Genomic DNA, 22262 nt, shown 5'->3' with positions numbered 1-22262 from the left:
CAAAACAATACACATATTATCACATATAACAAATTTTGACACAAAATCTTTTCATTCAACTCAATTTACATACCTCGGTCTTCAAAATCCATTTTTAATAATAACCAATTTGCTTATCGTGCACACAAAGTCGACAAAAGTTTCCCGCCAGTTTTGTCACAAAAGTCAGCTGTTTAATCGGCTGACTTTGGAGCTTGATAAAAAATGCCAGGGTTGCACTTTTAGCAAAAATATTTATTGATGCTTTCTACAGAGGGAATCTAGTATATATATGTTGAATAAAAATGTAGATTTGCTTCAATTAAATTTTTGACTTTGTCAATCCGGCCCAATGTGCATTGTATGAATTGATCTATATGAATAAAGATCTTAAAATAAAGAAATACAAAAATAGGCTTCACCGTTTCGATCGGCGCACTTGGCGTTGGTTGAGACCTATACAAAAGATACTTGGTACTGGTTGGTGATAAATTCTCTATGTAGCGGCGTTGGGCGTCTGCTTCTACTCGCTTTAGAGCTTTGATGAGCCTGCGTGAAGCATCTTTAAAGCGTTGTTTTGTAGATGGTGACCGGTGAGACTGCCATTCACGTCGCGATCATCGCTTTTCCAGAACAAGTTGTTCTATTTGAAGATTAGTTTTGCGTTGATTGGTCTGCACCTGCGCGTGTTGTGAAGTAGAGATTTGAGCTGCTGCAACAAGTACAGATTCTAGTAAATCAGCAGAGCAGTCGATGTCCGCTTCGATGTTGAACTGCTGGGCAATATCGAGGTGGGAGCTAACGTATTTCTTGTACTTGAGCCAGTTGGTTCTGTTTGTTGTAAGTCTATGAGAATATACCACATATTCCGGGGATTGTAGTCGATTTAATAGCACGGGGGAGTGGTCGGATGAAAGATCTGAAAGTGCTACGGCGCTTATCAGATTGCGTGGGATATTTTTTGTTACAGCAAAATCTAATAAATCTGGTTGTTTGTTAGGGTCTGATGGCCAGTATGTAGGACTACCCGGGAAAACATAGTTGAGTTTGTTGCTTGGTCTTATGATTGCGTTGTAAAACTGCCTTCCTTTTGTGGTCACAAGGCGAGAGCCCCAGTGCGGGTGTTTCACATTTTAGTCTCCTGCTGCTATAAATCGCTGTGTTAGTGAATTGTAGAATTGCATGAATTGGTCTTCAGAGATTGTAAAGCGGGAAGGACAGTATACAGCGGCAATAGTTAGATTGCTGATGTCCGATTGTACAATTATGGATGTGGCTTGTAGATAGTTTGCCGCAAGCCTTTTGTGGAATTCGTGTTTGATGCGTCTTCTTATTAGAATACCGGTTCCACCATGTGCTTTTCCATCCGGATGATCTGTGCCGTAGAATATGAAGCCGCGTATTTGAAAGTTATTTTTGTCAGTAAGGTGCGTCTCAGAAAGCAGCATTATATCAATGTGATTGTCGTAAAGGAATTGGGTAAGCTAAAGTTTATGACGTGAAACACCGCTGGCGTTCCACAGAGATATTCGTAGAGGCGCCATTGATTATTTGGATTGTTGAGATGCAAGCATCTGTATCAAGGTGCTTTGATTTTGCATAGTTGATCTCATAAACGACATGAGCTCCATCATACTTTGCTGTAGGGTGAAAATCATCGCTTCAATAGAGCTTTGTGACTGCTGCATGGGTTGCTGAGCGTTATCCATACTCGAATCTTCTTGGATTACACTTGGGGGCGCTGCTGAGGGAGTTGGTTTTTGAAGGCCAGATTTTAAAGCATTAGCGAAAGACATGCCGTTGATAGTTTTTGCTGGACCAAATGAGGACCTAGCTGCTTTGGCGAAAAAGACGTCGGGTGTAGTTTGGGATGCTATAACTGCACCTGGCAGGTGCTGAAGGCACGCTGTTGGTACTCGTCGTATGCGGTATTTTAGTTCCTTGTAGACTGGACAGCCTCTGTAGTAAGCTGTGTGATTTCCACCGCAGCTTCCGCACTTTTTTGTAATAGAGTCATTCTTGTTGACTTGGCAGGAATCAGGGCCATGGGAGTCTCCACAAGCTACACATACCGAACGTAGCGTGCAGTACTTCCTGGTATGCCCATATTCCTGGCAGTTTGAGCATTGGACTGGACCATTCCGTTTGTGTGGTTCCTAAACAGTGATACGGCGATGCAGCAGGAGCTGTAGTTTGTAGATCGGGTGCACTTCATTTTTCTTTGGGGCTTTACTATCTGGCTCCAGCTTAACTTTGAAGAGAGGTTGCGGTATTTTGCTTTTGTTTAAAATATTTCTGACTCTCTTAGCGAGAAAGCCATTATCTTTTAACTCACTTGAGACTTAGGAAGGGGTTTCATCCGGTTCAAGACCTTTAAGTACCACCTGCAGGCCCTTGCTGCTTTTTAGTTGGTAAGTGTAGAAGTTTTTCTTAGCTTCATTTAGATACTTGGAGATTTTGCGGAAATGCTTCTTGTCTTTTTTTTGGAGCTTCATTTCGGACATGGAATTGTTGTTTCCAATGATATCAACATTCTTGTTCACCAATGCGTTGGATATCTTCTCCCGAATGTATATAGGTGGGGGCTTCACTTTTATTTTTTCTTTGGTCCATGTCCAACTTCGGTAGGCTGGTCGTTGACGGTATCACCTAGCGGCGCAAACATATTGGTGTTGCTTACTGGATTCCCAGCAGTTTGGTTTGATTTATATTTTATTTGCCAGTATTTTTTGTGGGCAAAGTTTTCGCTTTAATTGATCGAAGCGATCCATTTCGGTCTGCCTGGCCGGACCCGCTGGTTTTGACGCTGCGTTTGCGATCGAAGCAGTAAATGAAAGAGTTTATGCTTGGTCAGCAGAAGATGGTACGACGACTGTTGGCACAGTTAAAGTTGTTGTTGCCGTAGCGTCAGCTGCAGCAACTTGTGAGGGCAAATTTGGTGGTGATAGAGGTTTCCGAGAGTAGACGACCGGCAATGAAGGTTTTTGCAGCTGTTGTTGGTTAATTCGGAGAGCAAGAGCGCGCTCTCCCATCTTCAACGGCTAAAGGTTTTGCTTTGATTTTTCGGTTGTTTGTGGTGTTGCGTCGGAGAAATAGCTAAGGTAAGAGTTATTTTTGGCCAAAGACAGTCGCCGCTCGTCTTTCTCGCGCTGTAGTTGGGCACGGGTATCGTAGTGACTCATCGTAGTTAACACATGGACAATTTAAATTCTATTTGATTTGTTTTAGTTTATATAATAGTATAATTATATTTCCAAATCTAATTTAACGATCGTGCGAATCGCACTAGGGGGCTCTCGGCCTTATTTTAGATCTCTACCGCACTTAGGTACTATTTAATTTTGATAAATTCGAAGCGCTTTAAAGAACAACGTCTGCACGGAAGGTGGTTTTTACATTATTTTTTAAATACCTTAAAATATAAGGAAGGTTTCCGTCTATAAAATACGTTTACATAGTACGTACCTGTGCTCAAATCTGTTAATTTATTTTTGTTAAAACATTAAATTTTTTTTTTAATTTAACCGGTACGTAGCTATAGTGATACCGGAACCGAAAGGAATTTGTACGAAAAAGAGCCTTTTACCGAAATAGGTGTTTCGTTACGTACAGAAACTTGAACCTATATTTGTTTCGGTTTGATTCCCTGAACAATATACAGGTGGGATTCCTGAAACAGATTCGGATTTGGTTTCATTCCAGATTTGATTTTGCCGATTAGCTGTTCACAGCTGTTCCATACAAAATGGGTAGGGCTGCCAGGCCAAATAAAAAAATATGACGAAAAGTGTGGTAGCCCTAAGAGATTTCACGAAATCAGGTCTGAGGCTGATTTCGATTTGATTTCATTTCAATAATATGTGAGACCGTGCATTTCGATAACATTATTTGGCCACTTGATGTTTGCTTACAAGTTGTGTTGATTTTAATTTGGAGAATGTTGAAAGTTTCTTGCATTTCAAGAATGGATAATTTAATAACTATATATTTAATGCAGAAAAAGTACCAAAGATGTCCCAGATGGGTATGACGGCTAGGAAAGGGCTGTGAGAATTGAAGCTAATGTACAAAAATAGCTTAAAAAGACATAGATAAAAAAGGAACTGTTATTGTGTAAAGCTGCAGCTAAAGCATTATAAACAATTGGTATTATTATTGCATCTGGGTCTGGGCAAATTAATAAACGGATATATTTTCTTTATCGATATTTCGATAGCTAAAATCTTTCCAGCACGGCCAAGTGTGACCGAAGGTTGCGAGCACAACACAGGGTTCCAACCCTGATGAAATAACATAAGGTGGTCCCGTCGCGAGCCGAAGTTTTACGAAGTATCCACGTTTGCTTGTTGAAGATAAAGGTTGTGTGCGGACGAATTTTTTGTTTGTTCATTAACCCTCAAGCGTGCACATATTAATATGAAATATTGCAAATTTTGCTGCAAAGTTGTGACGGAAGTGAGTCTTGTTCATGTACCGAAGTGTAATATGAAAAGAAAATTGTGGGAACAAAGCCTGGGGTGCAGCCTTGGGGAAATCGCAAATTTGTGCCAAAGAAAATTTTAAAATAACAAAAAATTTAAAAGAAAAATTAGTAATCGCAGCACAAAATGTAGAGCTGGATAAATTTGTAATTTCTTTTTATTTTAAAATAAAAATATATTTTTGAGTTAAGTACTTAATCAAAAAAATTTGTATTAAGAACCAAAAGCAGCGCCTAATTGGTAATTAAAAATCAAACTTTAAAAAAATGTCTCGTCTTTTTATTATAAATGGCATATTCAAACCCTACGGACATGCTAAGGGTTAATCAACAATCACATTGCCGCCTCACTCACACTCAATACGACACTCAGTTTACTACGTTCGTTTCACTCGCACTTATTGCAAGCATACAATAAGTGGATGTCTAATGCCGACGGGACCACCTTATGTTATTTCATCATGGGGTTGCGTTTGTCGGTGAGAGCAAGTATAAGAGCCAGAGAGAGAGAGAGAGAGAGAGGTCTTATAAGTGTATGCGTGAGCGGCTTACTGTGCAAACTGCACCGATGGACCCGAATATGGGTCATTCATGCACACACTCACACAACAAAATTATATATTTATCTATTTGGCAACAATACAACAATAACCCGATCCCACAATTGTTCACCTTAATATCGGCACAATTAACGACAAGTAAACAATCAACAATCATTAAAATAATTAAAACAATACATCGTGCGTCGCGCCAAAGACAAAACCACATTTAAACAAAACAGCTGACGGCAAAGTGCGTTTTGGCAGCGTTCAGCAGCGAGGCAGCGACGTCCACACATTCTGGCTGCGCTCAGCTGAATTTTTTGGTGAGCTGTACCGTTTGGTTCCTCCCCTTGTCCCGGACTGGGTTGGCTTTTAGCTATTTAATTTATTATTTATTTAGTTTGTTATTTATTTCATTTGTTATTTTTGTTCATATTTTGTTTTCTTCTTTGTTAACGTAAAGTCATTTATTTATTATTGTTTAATTAATTTATAACTATTTATTTTATTATTTATTTATTTATTATCTAATCTATTATCCAATATTTTTGATTAAAAAATTCATTCATTTAATTTCAAACATAAAAATTATTCAAATCCGTTAAATTTTTTGCTTTTGTTTATTTATTTTAAAATTTATTTGTTTATTTTTTTTTCGTTCATTTTTTTATTTCTCTCGTTTTTTTGTTGTTGATCTTTCTTTGTTTTTGCCATCCGTCCCTAATTTAGTTATTATACATATTCCCTCATATATATTTATATTTTTTCCTCAGGATCCTTAATATTTTCCCCCCAGAGCTCTGTAGGAATATTAGGAATCCCTGTTTATAAATAAAAATAAAAAAAATAATAAAAGTAACTTTAAAATAATAATAAAATTAAAAGAAAAGGGAGATGAAATACACGAAGAGGAAATGCAAAATAATTAGAAATTAATGAAATAATTAGAAATCAAACACAAACACTTAGCCACGAAAATAGACAAATATTTATTAAAACATAAAATAAATTTTAAAAAAATTTAATGATAGGCATACATATTATAAATAAATATTAAGGAATTGGAAATAAAAATTATTAGTGCTTTTTTTTGCTGCACAGTATTTATTCAATTAATGCGTAGTATTTATTTATTTATTGTTAAATGTTTATTAATTATTTATTTAAGTATTTATTGGTTACTATTTATTTATTTATCTATCGGTATTAATATAAATTTATTAACCGATATTTATATTAATTTATGGGGCAATAATTATTTATTTATTCGTTATTTAATATTTAAGCAGTGATCAGTATTTATTTATTAGTTAGTATTTATTGAATTATTTATAGTGCAATATTTACGGTACACATATATATTTAGGTATTTATTTATTTATTATTAATTGTTTAAGAATTATTGATTGATTTTTGCCACTTATATATTTATTTGTCATATTAACCCAAATATTTATTTATTATTATTATATTTATTTATTGCCTTACCTCTATATATTTATTATTAATTTTTTTTTGCTCGTTTTCTGGTATTGTTGTTGTTGCGATAGGTGACAGGCCGATAAATTCCGTAAGTTTTTGTTTTGTTTTTGTTGGGTTTTCAATAGAAATGGCTGAAGGCGGTAAAAAGGGGCACGGGTATGATACCCGACAAGCCACGCAAGAGCGGGAGATCTCTTGGGAGACCGAACAGACAGGTTATGGGACGGTGACGAGGACACCACCACCGAAAGAATCTGCAAAGGCATCAAAGGGCAGCGAGAAGCCTGTAGTATCCTCTGTTGATGCATCGGCCATAAACGCAATGTAAGCGCTAGCGCACATGTCTTACTTGAAGGCCCAAGGAGAGGGGATCTACCAGGCAATCCGTGAGGAGATGCGTGAGGGTTTCGTGGGCATCATGAAGGCGATAAATGACCTCGTTCGGCCACAATTACCGGTCTTTGACGCAGAGGCAATAGAAGAGCAGTTGCTAGCCTTCGATGAGGATGCAGGGCAGGCAGGCAGCACCAATCCAGATGCCCCTGACGTGAAGTGCTCCGCTGCTTCCATCTCTTGTTAAAGGGTAGGGCTCGCGATTGGTATTGGATTCATGTTCGCCAGCACCAATTCGACGAATGGGAGCAACTAAAACGAGCGTTAGTTGCCAGTTTTAGAGGCAACCAGACCGAGCACGACCTAATGCAGCGAGAGCAAAAGCGTGGCGAGAGCGCGGACGACTTCATCCACGCAATGCAGAAGCTAGCTTCTAGATTGCGGGAACCGTTGCCAGAAGCGCGCTTGATCAAGATCATCAAGAAGGGCTTACGGGACGATCTGGCTCGGTACATATACGCCTTAGGAGTGTATTCTCCAGATCAACTACGGGACGAATGTAGTGAGGTACAGAAGATGTACGATAGGCGCAATCCGAAGCCAGCGTTTGATGCGGGGTACCGAGGGGTGGAATGTCGGCGAATGAGATCGACGTATCGTTTGAACAGTCGACATTGCCGGAACTCGAGGTTGAAGAGGCTCGAGTGGTGTCACGAGAACCGCGTAGAACGGAATGCTGGAACTGCGGGCAACCAGACCACGATTTTTGCAACTGTATGGCCAAGGAGCGGAAGATTTTTTGCTATTGGTGTGGCAGACCCGACACATTTTGTCCGCAATGTCCAGAATGCGCGGGAAACGGGCGGAAGGGCGCGATGAAAGCGGGAGAATACACGTCGATAGTGCGGACCGCTTCTGGGGAAGACGCTCAATTAGTGGTCGAATGGTGGTTCCTGTAGAGTACAAGGGCGAGATTAGGGAAGAAGTTATGTACTTGTGTCCGTACTTGGAGCAGACAGCTTACCTGGGGTCGATTTTTGGCGGATCTTTCGGATAGCACCAGAAGTGGTGGGGCACGAGGAGCCAGTCGTGGAAGCTATAGATGATAGGCAGGGAATGGCCGATCAAATAGCTCATTATGCAGACGACGATGCGGGGAAGAGCATGCCAGAGGCTTGGGACCTTGACGAAAGTCAGAAAATGGCACTAGAGGAAGTAAAGGCAAAGCTATTGGCATTTGAGAAGGTCGGACTTGGGAAGACGCACGCTCAGCCTGTTAAAGACCGTCACTATCCACTGTCGCCAGCAATGCAGAAAGTGGTCTGGGATGACGTCGATAAGATGTTAGCAATCGGTGTCATCGAGGAGAGCAACAGTCCGTGGGGTACCGTACCAATGTGGTGCAAAGGCCGGATAAGAATCGCTTCTGTCTCGATGCCCGAAAGCTCAACATCTTGACGATCAAGGACGCCTATCCATTGCCTAGCATTGAGGGGATACTGTCGCGAGTGGATCAGACTTACTTTATCTCTAGCGTCGATCTAAAATTCGCCTTTTGGCAGATCGAGCTGGATGAAGACAGCAAGGCGTGTTCGGCGTTAACAGTGCCTGGGCGACCGCTTTACCAGTTCGTCATGATGCCTTTCGGGTTGTGCAATGCGGCACAGCGGCTATGTCGTCTTATGGATAAGGTGATCCCGACCGAGCTACGATCAAACGTGTTCGTGTATCTCGACGACCTTTTGATCATAGCTCCAGTTTTTGAGACACATATTGAATATCTGAATCGAGTCGCCGAGTGCCTGAAAGCCGCAAATTTGACGATAGGGTTGAAAAAGTCGCAGTTCTGCTTTAAGTCGCTGAAATACCTGGGATTCATCATAGGCGGGGGTACACTACGCACAGATCCAGCTAGGGTAACGGCCATAGAGCAGATTCCAGTGCCTCGATCAGTGCGCGAAGTTCGTGCGTTCCTAGGTACCACTGGGTGGTACAGGCGATTCATCAGGAACTTCGCTTCCTTAGCAGTACCACGGATGCTCTGAAGTCCAGAAGTGGCCAGAAATTTGTCCTGAGCGAGGAAGCTGTTAAGTCGGTTCAAGAATTGAAAAGAGCTATGACGACGGCTCCGGTTTTAGTGCACGCTGATTTTAAGAAGCGATTTTATGTCCAGTGTGACGCGTCACATGCCGGTGTGGGGGCCGTTCTCTTCCAGCTAGACGAGTCTGAGCATGAGAGACCCATCGCGTACTTCTCGGCGAGGCTTGACAAACATCAGGTCAATTACTCGGTTACCGAGAAAGAGTGTCTCGCTGCGATTCTGGCGATCCAGAAGTTCCGGCCATACATTGAGCTTACGCCATTTACGGTCATCACAGATCACGCCAGCCTGAAGTGGCTGATGTCTCTGAAAGACCTGAGTGGTAGGCTAGGTCGATGGTCGTTGCAGCTTCAGCGCATGGACTTCGAGATCGAGTATCGCAAGAGTGTCGATAACATCGTAACGGACACGCTCTCGCGAAGCTTCAGTGCTGAGGTCGCAGATTTGGAAGAAGCAGAATTCTACCCGAGCGCAGCATTAGGGTTCAAGACGAACGAGTTCGAATCTGATGAGTATAGGGAATTAGTTCGGGAGGTTCATGAAAACAAGGAATGCTTACCAGATTTAAGTGTAGAGGGGGGTTCAAGCGCGGAGTGTTCAGTAAGCTAGAGGAAGAGCTCGATGTAGGGACATGGAAGTTGTGGGTGCCTGCGTCTCTCACTTATGAGTTAGTGAGCAGAGCACACGAAGAGCATACAGCGGCACATGGTGGAGTTAACAAAACGATGCATGCCCTACGGAGGCAGTACTTCTGGCCAAAGATGGCAGTCCAAGTGGCTGACTTTATTCAAAGCTGCGCTCCATGTAAGGAACCAAAAGCGGTAAATTGTAGGATGCAAGTTGGGATAGGATAGCGTCGTCACAGAAAGGCCTTTCGAGAAGCTTTACATCGATTTCTTAGGGAAATATCCGAGATCGAAGCGAGGTCACGCGTGGATCTTTATTGTGGTGGACCATTTCACTAAGATTTCGTTCTTGAAGGCCATGCGTGATGCGACCGCGAGCTGCGTGGTGGAGTTTTTTGTAACGGAGGTGTTCCATTTAGTTAGGAGTTAGGAGTTCCTGAAGTGATCCACTCGGACAATGGTCGTCAGTTTACTGGCAAAGCCTTCGAGAAGATGATCCAAGCTTATGGAATCAACCACCTGAGAACCGCAGTGTACTCACCACAAAGCAACGCAGTAGAGTGCGTAAACCGATCGGTATTGGCGGCGATTAGGGAGTTTCTTGGGTCTGACCATCGGGAGTGGAACATGTACCTTCCTGAGATCGAGGTAGCGTTGCGCAATAGTGTCCACTCGGCTACAGGAGTGACACCGCTCTTCGCTTTGTTTGGCCAACATTTGATGTTGAACGGCACACAGTACGCATTGGGGCGCAAATTAAAATCACTTTGCGAGCACGAATTTGCGAGTTTAGGCAGGGCATATAGGCAACAATTTATCCAGGAGAAGATTCAGAAGCAACTCCATGCAGCATATGAGCGAAGCAGCCTGCGCTACAATGAGCGCGCACGTGAGTTGCACTTAAGTCCAGGTCAGGAGGTATTCAGACGCAGATAGTAATGTTCCTGTTGATAATGTAATCAAAGAGGCACTCACCTCGATCATTGTTCGCGGAGCTGCCCATACTGTGTGCCTACAGTTTTCGTCGCAGCCTACCAGTAAGTCTGTTCGGTTCTTCTCCGCGTGCTCGAAGAGCTGTTCCACTGATGCTGGTGGGGCCGGTTCATCATGCGCCAAGTATGACGAGGCAATGTGCAGCGCTTTGCCCTGGCTCAGCTCGATTCTGATAACTGCCAGATCTTCGTTGCTCAGACTGGGGAATAAAAGTTAAAAATTGATCTTAATAGTAAACAAGCCCTCGGCCTACCTTCGGTGTTTAGGTAGAAGGTTTCGTAGCCTGTTGTTGCCAATCTCCTCCTCGCGGAGAAGGACCAACAGATTGTCTGAAGCGACCCTGCTACGCCTCAGGTTTATCTGCACGATTTTTGGCATCATTCTGTTGGATCGGTGGTGTTGTCGGTACCGGTATTGACATCCGACTTTTCGGCCAGCAGCAGGTCGCCCAACAGCACACTGGCGTCGTCGACCTCCTCCAGAATGTTGTCTGGCGGTTCGTTACGGAAAACCTTACTCTTGGCTTTCCGTACGCCATACCACTATCTGTTGCCTTTGGCCGCCAGCTGCGCCAGACATTCCTCATTGATCAACAATAGGAACGGGGTAGCATTGGGTAGCAAGATGTCCTTGGCTGGGACGAGCTTAATCTTAGGTCCGTTAAAAAAAAACTGAAAAAGCTAAGCAAAAAATAATAAATTTCTTAATTCAAATTTTATAACTCTAAAACTACTGGTTTAAATCTAAGACTTTTTATAAATTAAATATAGATATATTCATTAGCTTTTAGGAAAAGTAAAGCTTTTGAAAATCGGTTTTGGCATTCACAAGTAATGATGACAAAAGTGGGCGCACCTCTAAAAAAAACTCTGCCATAGAAAAAAAATGTTTTTCGTCGTTGGCCCCAAATCTATCCAAAAAAGTGGGTTTCGTTCGTTTGGGCTGTTGGCTTGTGTAATATATTCACTTATAATCAAAGTTAATATTGATAGCATTCGCTTGAAATTAAAATTTAAGAAAAAAAACGAAAAACAAAGCGAACACTGTCACTTGACAAACGACATAAAAAAAATTATATGCCTGACCAATGTAGGGAAGCGAGCGTCTCTTTGACCAAAGCGCGTCAACAAAATTGCACACGACAATAACTGCACAACTGCCGCTAAGCATAGAACGAAAACGAAAAGAAGCGGGCTGCAGCTAGCTTGGCGTCTTTTTTTTTTATTGAATTTATAATCAATAAAAACAGTGTAGATGACAGAAATTAAATGACAGTTTTGTAGAATCCGGTCCGCCGGACTGCCGAAGAGCACTACTTCGCGGACTGGATGCCGGCAATCGCCGCCTAGACATCTAAGACGTTTCGGAGTCTCTCCCTTCGTCGTAATTCCTTCAAGATATGGGCAACCAGGTTGGAAGTATTTTTCCATACTGCTTCGTCCGCGATCATGTGCGAGACCAGGTTATCCGGCGTCAGTTGAAGCATGCCTAGCGTTGCTTGAGCACGTGCTTCAGCGAAGAGTGGGCAGCTAAATATGAAGTGTTCCACGTCTTCGACTACACTGTGCCCACAATGCTCACATAAGGGGTCCTCATTGTGCTTAAAGCTATATAAATAAGCTTTTATGCAGCCGTGTCCCGTCAACATCTGCGTCAGGTAGAAGTAGATCTGCCAATGACGACGGAATAGCCAGGATGTTGTATCCCTGATGAGTCTGTGGGTCCATCTACCCTTGAGTGCGTTGTCCCACTCTCTCTGCCATTGACATATTGTGGATTCTCTTAGCTGGCGGTTTGTCGCGTTGCCACTTTGCCTTTCGACTGCCAAGAATGTTAGCGGGATCATACCGGCCAGCCAATGAGGCGGTTTCCGACACTGTTCGAAAACATGTGGGTACTCGAAGTGCGCAGCGTCTGTCAGATTTGCATCCTCTGCTGTATGACAGTACGGTCATGGCTGGTGCCCAAATCGAAACTTCGTATAAAATGGTGGAAGTCACTACGCCGGCGACGAGTTTTCTGCTTCGCTCCCTTGGTCCCCTGGCATAGCCATCATTCGGCTAATATCCGCTGCAGCACTCACGGCTTTGTGGCTGACGTACTCAAGGTGTTGCTTGAAACACAGTCTGTGGTCCAACATAACGCCCAGGTGCTTGATGGCTGGTTTGGTGTAAATAAAGTCTGACCCAACCCTCACCACTGTGCTCTCCACGGCTTTCCTGCTGCTGATCAGTACTGCTTCTGAATTGTAGGCTGCTAGGTCCAGTCCATTCCGAGACAGCCAGATTATTATCTCATCAATAACATCACTGCTGCTTAATGCGACTTGGTCGAGTACCTTGCCAGTTGTCACCACCTCGATGTCATCAGCAAAGCCAACAATTGAGTTGCCATCTGACAGACTAAGCCGTAGAGCTCCGTCATACATGACGTTCCAGAGTGTCGGCTTAAGGACTGATCCGTGGGGGACTCCTCCACCAATCCTTGCCTGGCACTGACCTTCATCCGTATCATAGAGGAGAACTCGATCCTGAAAGTAGTTAGCTATCAGCTGAACGAGTTATCCTGGGATGTGTCGCGCTATGAGAGCTTCAATTGTGCGAGTCCAATCCGCCGAATTAAAGACGTTTTTGACGTCGAGTGTGCAGACTATACAGTATTGCTTGAATCCTCCTGCCCATCTAGTGCCTTGGATGGCACGCCTGGCTATGTCCGTAACATATTGGTCCGAGATGCCATACACTCTGTTGAGCTCGGCCTCTAAGCGACTACATATAAGTCTCTCAAATATTTTCACAATGGTGTCCAGCATGCACAGTGGACGATAAGAGGATGGGTCGAATAGGTTTTTCCTGGCTTCGGGATGAGGACGAGAAGCTGTGTGTGTGCTTAATGCACACGCTTGGTTGTAAACAGCTGCGATTGCAAGTGTAGGCAAGAGAAGGGAGAGGGAAACGAACGACTGAGCGAAATGAAATTGACAGAGCAATTAATTTATGCTTATTAATTTAACAATCGCTCAGAAGCACTAAACCGCACATTAATTGTTATCAAATTAAACAATACAAATCTCCAAAGCGGTTTTATGTTAGCACAACCAACGCACTTTGTGGTTGTTAAGCTTTTAATTTTTAACACAGTACCTGCTGGCGCGGACGTTGTACTTCCGACGCTACTTTCCTTGGCATTTCCAACGAAGATTGCAGTAACCAACAAGGAATATGTCCAAAGCGAGAGGCCAAAACGATATCCAATAAGCGGCAGGGTAATTGTTGTTTGCACGACCGGCGCGATTTTAATAAGTTTAATTAACTTTCATTTATTGCGTCACGAGCCACACAATTGATGCACTTGATTTGCACTTTAATTGCTTTTGCACTTTCGAACGACAAAAAAAACCAAACTTAAACTTGTCCACTCGGGAGCATGAAAAATTAAATGAGTTTATTTAATATATATTTAATTAATCAAACGAAAGATTTTGGTGGCGATTAAATTGACAGCGAAAACGAAAAAAAATGACAGCGATTCGTTCTGAACGTATAATTGATATTCGACAACTGATTTCCATATTCAAGGTGGCGAAGCGAGGCAAATTCGCTCTCAGAGCGACCAGCGACAGCTTTATGATGCTCTCGTTTCGCCCTAAACGCAACTTACACTAGACTGCGAAGTAGTAATTATTAAAATGCGAAAAAACATAAAATATAAAATTTAATGCGCTGATGTGCTCCAGCAGTCACCCTGCAAATTTTGACCGTTTAAACTAAAATAGAAGCGATATTTTTATCAAGGCTTATGTGTACAAATAAATAAATATATAGTGGAAACCGATTGAAAGTCATAGAGCATGGTTAATTTTTGTTAAGTGAACTCACTAACCACTTTAAGATATATTGTGAGCCTTCCATTACAAAAAGTACGTACGGTATGTAATGCAAGGCATACTATGTATAACACATAAAAATTTGTATCCAGAATTTACAACTTTTAAATAAAAACAGATGGAGCGAAAATTTTATCAGAAGTAGATAAAAGAAAATTGAAGCGAGACAAAGAACTTCGTAATCAATCAGGGCGAAGAACTCTCGACGCGGTTTTTGAGTAAGCCTAAAGCTACTCTTGAATCCCCAAAAAAAGGACGGTGTATCCAAAAACACACTGCACAATGATTCCACGGAACAGGAAGAGTCAAATAACATAAAGGAAATGTCGGACGAGGATACTGTCCAAGAAATTGGCATCTCAGAACCGCTTTCATTGTCCGTTACATATTTAAAGTTGCCAGAAGTGCATATTAAAAATGATCCTTATTGGGTCATGAAAAGTCGTTTAGATGAGAAGAGTCCTGATAGCGTCGAATGGACCAGCTGGAAATTCACAGAACTTCCTAGGGATTCCACCGACAGACCTTTTTCAGTTACTTTTTTTCAAAAGGAACTACCTAATAGCGAAAGCATCAAATGCGATTAGTTGGTTTTTAGCGACTGTGGAAAAGCTTTATATTGTTTTTCATGCTGTTTCTTCAGCGAAGATTCGAAATCTCGACTATGTCATTAGAAATGAATGACGGATCCATGGAGACAACTATAACAAAAAGTAGATGAGCATAGTATAAATATTATCCACAAAGACTTATACAACAAATGGAAGGAGCTCGAAAAGCACTTACTTTTCGGGGACATCAAGAAAAATAATTCTGAGGAAAGTGGACAATCTGGGTTGCTTTCTTCAACTCTACAACTGATCGCCAAGTATTCGCCTGATATGAAGCAACATCTAGAAAAGGTTGCAGAAGGCGATAAATCATTAAACCGAATGAAAACACATTACTTATCGTGGTAGACTTAGAATGAATTTTTCTAATTGTGTGGCAACAACATTCTTTCTTCATTACTGGAAGATGTTAGAAATGCAAGATATTACGTCTCCCACACCGAACAACTGGCCTTTGTACTTCGATACGTTTTGAAAACTGATTCTGAATGGATTTTGACAAGAGAAAAGGATGTGAAATTGCATTAAAAATCAAACAAGTGCTTGAAGATTGCAAAATTGAGTTTGAGTTATGCGGAGGTCAAGGGTACGACAATTGTCCAAACATGGCTGGAAAATATTCTGGAGTTCAAGCATTAATTTTAAAAGAGAACCACGAGCATATTATGTATCATGCAGTGCACACACTCTAAATTTGTGTGGTGTACATGCCATGGAAACGAACAGGGAAGCAAAAACGTGTTGCGGGAATTTTGAAGAACTTTACTGGTTTCGCTCGCGAAATTTAAACGTGATAAAGAGGAGCACTTTTTATATTTTTCTTGAATAAACTTCTTTTACGCGAATATAAATTACTGTTCTACTTCAATAATTGGAACACTTGTTAATTAGGACAACCTGGTATTTCTGACTTTCAATTTTTATCTATAAAATATTCTGTAACACTGGCACCATACAAAACTATTGATTCTCAAATCTGATCATAAAAACATGTTTGTATGCAAGAATAGAATAAACGTATAATAGTATAAAAATTGCAAGTGAAGGCATTTCAACTGCAGTTTTTGTCGTTTAACAGCAAAGGGTCGTGTTTTCAACATAGGGTTTATTCGGCAGGCTTTTTTTTTCTTTACTTCTGATGGATCAGTAATCAGTACCTGCTAAATGACATGATACCATCTTATACAAAAAATATAAATACAGACTACTACGTTTTTCACCTTTAGTACCAAGCAATTATTATCAGTTATCAGTTATTTGAGAAGAATTTAAAATTTTTAGTTGTTGAAAATTTCCTGCTGAATGTAAAAGGTAGCAACAAATTTATATAATATAACATTTCTTGAAAGAGAAAATAATAATTATATTCACGCTGCCAGATTGGGCGTTTGGTTGAGATAACTTAAAAATCAGAACAGTTTTTCATACTAAACTATGTTACACTCGAAGTGAACTGAAATCGTTACGTTTGCCCTTTTTCCCCGCTGAAAATCAGCAGTTATGTTATGTACAGAGCTTTGGTATTTTTGTTATTGATATCCGTATTTCATCGACGGTGCGCTTATATTAAGCCCTGTTAAACCAAATCAGCTGTTCATAAACAAAACAAAATGAAAAAAACTTATTTAACCAAATAAAATGCAGGAAAGCGTTAAATTAATTATGTTTGTTATTTCTATTTATGTAATTTCATAGTTATGCATGCTTATTGCACATATTAAATTTTATTTAATTAATATTATCATTAAAGAAACTTTTATTTTATTTTTTTATTCATATCTGCGTTCTTCAGTTTATCGGCATTTATAAGCTGCACCTTATCCACTTTTCCAAAATCATCAAAAGAACGCTTTCTTGTTGTGCTCTTAATTGGCGCGCTCATATTTTTACATTGTTGTAATTGTAATTGGCGCGCTCATATTTTATCATTGTTGACTGATGGTTTGAAATCTTTTTCCAATACGTAATTGAGAAGAGTGGCTTTAACAGTGCCATGTTATAGTTAGCAAAACGTTATGCTGATACGTAGCGTTACGTAGCGAGAAGTGTGAACCAAATATCCAACTGCAAATCGTAAAATTTGTTCACCGTTTTTGTTTTCATGGAGTTTCTGACTTCGCGGTCGTTTCGCTCTAAGTGTAACCAGGCCTTAAAGCTTAATATGATCATATAAATATGTCCGAGAGTCTACGACACCATCCTCTTCACTACCTAAGCCCGCTGCAAACATCAATAAAAATGCAAAGTGTAGCAAAATATTAGTTTTGATTTTAAAACATACGAATAACAATAAATTAAAAAAAAACAAGTAATATTTGCCTGGGCTGAGCCGGCAGGTCTTGAACCCGTAATGCCTTGCGCGTGAGTCTAACAGACCATCCTCTGCACTATTTTGCCACTGAATACTGCGCTTAACCAAACTCTACTACATGTAAACTGAAAATACATGTGAACTTTGAACTCTATTTTGACGGACTTACAGGTCGAATTTGGCAAAACGCAGCCTTATCTCCCGATGAAATTGTAATAACTTTGTTGTCCCAAAATTTCAAACTTGTATCTTGAGCCGTTTGGCCTGTACGATGATATATGGATGAGTGAATGAGTGTACTGGACAAAGAATTTTTTATATATAGATTTGCACTTAGTCAAATTTGGTACAAGCTTCTGCAATGCCTTGACATTACAAATAAAATTCTTCAAATTTCAAAATTATCAATGGAACTTGAAACCCGTAGCGAGGATTAACTCCTAGTAGATTTACGTAGCTTAAAAGATTCCCGGCTGTCACTACTGACTGAAGCTAAAAATGTATCACCAAATTTAAGTATCGAAACTGAATTAAGTGAAAGTCGTGCACGCTTCAGAAAAATATAACGGTTTTACCGTTTGTCCAAGCCTTCGGACCGTGCAGACGTGTTTCTTTAAAGTGCTCCGAATTAATCAAAATTAAAAAGTACCCAAGTGCGGTAAAAATCTAAAATTAGGCCAAGAGCACCCTAGTGCGATGCGCACGATCATCAATTTAGTTTTGAAAGTGTAATTAAACTAATATAAAAACTATAAGCAAATCAAATAGAATTTAAAGCAAGTGTTAACTTCGATGAGTCATTACGATACCCGTGCCTAACGTCAGCGGGAGTAAGACGAGCGGCGACTCTCTTTGGCCAAAAATAACGCTTACTTTAGCTATGTCTCCGACATAACACCACAAACATCCGAAAAATCAAAGCAAGACTTGTTAGCCGTAGAAGATGTGAGAGCGCGTTCTTGCTCTCCGAATTTACCAACTACAACTCCAAAAACCTGGAGCGAAGAGTGTGCCTCTCCATTGCCGACCCCCTCACCGAGGAATCCACTATCACCACCAAACTTGCCCTCACAAGTCGCTGCAGCTAACGCTACGGCAACAACAACGTTAACTGTGTCAACAGTCGTCGTACCAACTTCTGCTGACCAAGCGCAAGTTCTTTCAACTACTGCTTCGATTGCAAGCACAGTGTCAAAAGCAGCGGGTCCGGCTAGGCACACCGGAATGGATCGCTACATTCAAATAAAGCGAAAACTTAGCCCACAAAAGATACGGGGAAATATAACAAAAACTAAACGCAGTGACTCAAACCAAACTGCTGGGGACTCAGTTAACACCAACAATAGGTTTGCACCGCTGGCTGATACTGTCAACGACCAGCCTACCGAAGCTGGAAATAGACCAAAGAAACTAAAGCCCCCACCAATATACATTCGGGATAAGATATCCAACGCATTGGTGAACAAGATTGCTGATCTCGTTGGAAACACCAATTTTCATGTCGTTCCTTTAATTAAAGGGAATATTCACGAAATCAAGCTTCAATCAAAAGACGAAGAGCATTTCTGTAAAATCTCAAAGTATCTAAATGAAGCTAAGAAAAACTTCTACACTTCCCAACTAAAAAGCAGCAAGGGCCTGCAGGTGGTAAGGTATTGAACCGGATATAACCCCTTCCGAGGTCACAAGTGCGTTAAAAGATAAGGGCTTTCTCGCTAAGAGAGTCACAAATATTTTAAACAAAAGCAAAATACCGCAACCTGTCTTCAAAGTTGAGCTGGAGCCAGATAGTAAAGCCCCAAAGAAAAATGAAGTGCACCCGATCTACAAAGGTCCAGTCCAATGCTTAAACGGACAGGCATATGGGCATACCGGGCCGTACTGCACGCTGTGTTCAGTATGTGTAGCTTGTGGAGACTCCCATGGCCCTAATTAATCCCAGGTCAACAAGAATGACCCTAGTACAAAAAAGTGCGGAAACTGCGGTGGAAACCACACAGCTTACTACAGAGGCTGTCCAGTCTACAAGGAACTAAAAAACCGCATCCGACGAGTACCAACAGCGCGCCTTCAGCACCTGCCAGGTGCAGTTATAGCATCCCAAACTACGCCCGACGTCTTTTTCGCCAAAGCAGCTAGGTCCTCATTTGGTCCAGCAAAAACTCTCAACGGCATGTCTTTCGCTAACGCTTTAAAATCTGGTCTTCAAAAATCAACTCCCTCAGCAGCGCCCCCAAGTGTAATCCAAGAAGATTCGAGTATGGATAACGCTCAGCAACCCATGCAGCAGTCACAAAGCTCTATTGAAGCGATGATTTTCACCCTACAGCAAAGTATGATGGAGCTCATGTCGTTTATGAGATCAACTATGCAAAATCAAAGCACCTTGATACAGATGCTTGCATCTCAACAATCCAAATAATCAATGGCGCCTCTACGAATATCTCTGTGGAACGCCAGCGGTGTTTCACGTCATAAACTTTAGCTTACCCAATTCCTTTACGACAATCACATTGATATAATGCTGCTTTCTGAGACGCACCTTACTGACAAATATAACTTTCAAATACGCGGCTTCATATTCTACGGCACAGATCATCCGGATGGAAAAGCACATGGTGGAACCGGTATTCTAATAAGAAGACGCATCAAACACGAATTCCACAAAAGGCTTGCGGCAAACTATCTACAAGCCACATCCATAATTGTACAATCGGACATCAGCAATCTAACTATTGCCGCTGTATACTGTCCTTCCCGCTTTACAATCTCTGAAGACCAATTCATGCAATTCTACAATTCACTAACACAGCGATTTATAGCAGCAGGAGACTAAAATGTGAAACACCCGCACTGGGGCTCTCGCCTTGTGACCACAAAAGGAAGGCAGTTTTACAACGCAATCATAAGACCAAGCAACAAACTCAACTATGTTTCCCCGGGTAGTCCTACATACTGGCCATCAGACCCTAACAAACAACCAGATTTATTAGATTTTGCTGTGACAAAAAACATCCCACGCAATCTGATAAGCGCCGTAGCACTTTCAGATCTTTCATCCGACCACTCCCCCGTGCTATTATATCTACTACAATCCCCAGAATATGTGGTTTATTCTAATAGACTTACAACAAACAGAACCAACTGGCTCGAGTACAAGAAATACGTTAGCTCTCACCTCGATATTGCCCCGCAGTTCAACATCGAAGCGGACATCGACTGCTCTGCTGATTTACTAGAATCTGTACTTGTTGCAGCAGCTCAAATCTCTACTTCACAACACGCGCATATGCAGACCAATCAACGCAAAACTAATCTTCAAATAGAACAACTTGTTCTGGAAAAGCGACGATCGCGACGTGAATGGCAGTCTCACCGGTCGCCATCTACAAAACAACGCTTTAAAGATGCTTCACGCAGGCTCATCAAAGCTCTCAAGCAAGACGAAGCAGATGCCCAACGCCGCTACATAGAGAAATTATCACCCACCAGTACCAAGCATCCTTTGTGGAGGGCTCACCCTACTCTAAGTGCGCCGATCGTAACGGGAACGCCTATAAGAAACTCCTCAGGCTGCTGGGCCCGTAGCGAAAAAGACAGAGCTAACACATTTGCTGCTCACCTACGTAATGTATTCCAACCAAATCCCGCAACAAATTCGTTTTTATTATCAACTGAACTGAAATTTAATTGTAAAAGTCATAAAAGAACAGATGAAACCATAGAAAGCTCCAGGCTGCGATCTAGTAACTCAAAAAATGATCATTGAACTTCCAATCTGTTCTGTTTCCCTCATCTGTAAACTTTTCAACGCGATTACAACACTCGGCTACTTCCCAAAAAAATGGACGAAATCGGTCATTATAATGTTTCCCAAACCTGAAAAAGATCATACAATACCATCATCTTATAGATCAATCAGTCAACTACCGTGCTTGTCTAAGCTTTTTGAAAAATGCCTCTTGACGAGCATAATTCCTCATCTGAGAACACACAGTACAATCCAAATACATCAATTTGGCTTTCGAGAAAAGCATGGAACTATTTAGCAAGTTAACCGAACAGATGCCCCATTCAAGCAACAGCACGTCTAGCTGAACATTTGGCGGTAGTAGAGAAATGGCTAGCCGACTGGCGTATTAAAACAAATAAACAAAAGTGCAAACACATCACATTTACTCTCAACATGCAAACATGTCCTCCGTTAACACTGTCTAATACGAAACTCCCACAAGCCAAAGAAATAACGTACCTTGGCGTTCATCTTGATAGGCGGCTCACCGTGACGACGCCAGGTGCAAGCAAAGGTGTCACATCGTGACACGATGGGCGCCCGCGTGTTGAAAATTTGAATTTTGTCCATGGGCGTGCGTGTTCGTTCAGAGCAACATCGACACGAAAAAACACAAACTTTTTTTTTTATTTAAATTGGCAAAAAAATTACTAAAAAATCCCAAAAAAAAAATGGTGACACAGTATTTTAGTTTGTGATCGGTCGATAACCAATCACACTTCGATAACTTTAATGTAAACGAAGCGCCGCAGCACCACACTTGCAAAAATGGAAAAGCTAAGAATTCAAGATTCAATTAAAAAAAGACGCTCGATTTAGGCTTTTAAAACCTGAAAACGCGAAAAGTAGTGTTTGGGAAACATTTTGTGTCATTGAGAAGGATGGAGAGCATATCGACTTCGTTTGCTTTTCAAAGTGCTTAATGGTTTTTTCGTATTTGGCGAAAAACGGAACTGGCGCCTTTTATACGGCATAAATGCTCTATGGTGCAGCCACCAGAGCAAAGAACTATGCAAAACTATGCAAAAAACAAATACCAAAACAGATTTTATCAAATTTGGCAAAAAAAAACAATTGGCATTTGTGGCAAAGATCTGCTGCCATTAAATGTTACAGAAGGTAAGA

At 41.3% G+C, this 22262-nt stretch overlaps 1 long non-coding RNA gene across 1 annotated transcript; it reads left to right on the top strand.

Annotated features, from left to right (window-relative positions):
- The first annotated feature begins 3130 nt into the window (after window positions 1-3130).
- On the top strand, window positions 3131-21775 carry LOC117782565. The gene is made up of 3 exons (XR_004617294.1): window positions 3131-3144; window positions 19357-19359; window positions 21652-21775. It is a non-coding gene; the product is annotated as an uncharacterized LOC117782565 (long non-coding RNA).
- The last annotated feature ends 487 nt before the right edge of the window (window positions 21776-22262 follow it).

Source organism: Drosophila innubila (genome assembly GCF_004354385.1).
Source record: "Drosophila innubila isolate TH190305 chromosome 2L unlocalized genomic scaffold, UK_Dinn_1.0 5_B_2L, whole genome shotgun sequence".
Taxonomy (NCBI): Eukaryota; Metazoa; Arthropoda; class Insecta; order Diptera; family Drosophilidae; genus Drosophila; species Drosophila innubila.
The sequence above is the reverse complement of the archived record's forward strand: the minus strand, read 5'-3'. Positions and strand labels throughout refer to the sequence as shown.